General features: G+C 55.6%; 1 protein-coding gene across 8 annotated transcripts in view; it reads right to left on the minus strand.

The window, feature by feature from the left end:
* The window catches only part of LOC104950734 (rho guanine nucleotide exchange factor 9), a 57,430-nt gene that overhangs the window by 26,145 nt on the left and 30,916 nt on the right, over positions 1 to 369 (minus strand). The gene's annotated exons all lie outside the window — the stretch shown is intronic.

Here is a 369-nt window from a genome sequence, read left to right on the forward strand (position 1 = left end):
AGTCCGGCTAGAGCAAAAGACACCGCATACGTCACGCTTACATCGAGGCGGGGCGAGGGGCGAGGGGCGAGGGGCGAGGGGCGAGGGGCGAGGGGCGGGGATCAACTCCTGAACAACATCAAAAAGCCCGCGTTTATCCAGTTTGTACACAACGATGGAGAAACTAAACAAGCAGCAGTGGTCCACTGAAGAGACCAGCTACCTACTGGGAATCTGGTCTTCCGAAGAGGTACAGAGGAAGCTGGAGCACAATCGGCCATTGTTGTTTTGTTGGTGTCAGCTGTGAGGGGTTTCCGTGAGGTTGGCTTTATGAAGCAGGCACGCAAACGGTTACGTCATGACGCAAACGATGACGCAATGACGCCTGAG

Source organism: Notothenia coriiceps, unplaced genomic scaffold (assembly GCF_000735185.1).
Source record: "Notothenia coriiceps isolate Sejong01 unplaced genomic scaffold, NC01 NC01_scaffold00017981, whole genome shotgun sequence".
In the NCBI taxonomy this organism is placed as follows: domain Eukaryota; kingdom Metazoa; phylum Chordata; class Actinopteri; order Perciformes; family Nototheniidae; genus Notothenia; species Notothenia coriiceps.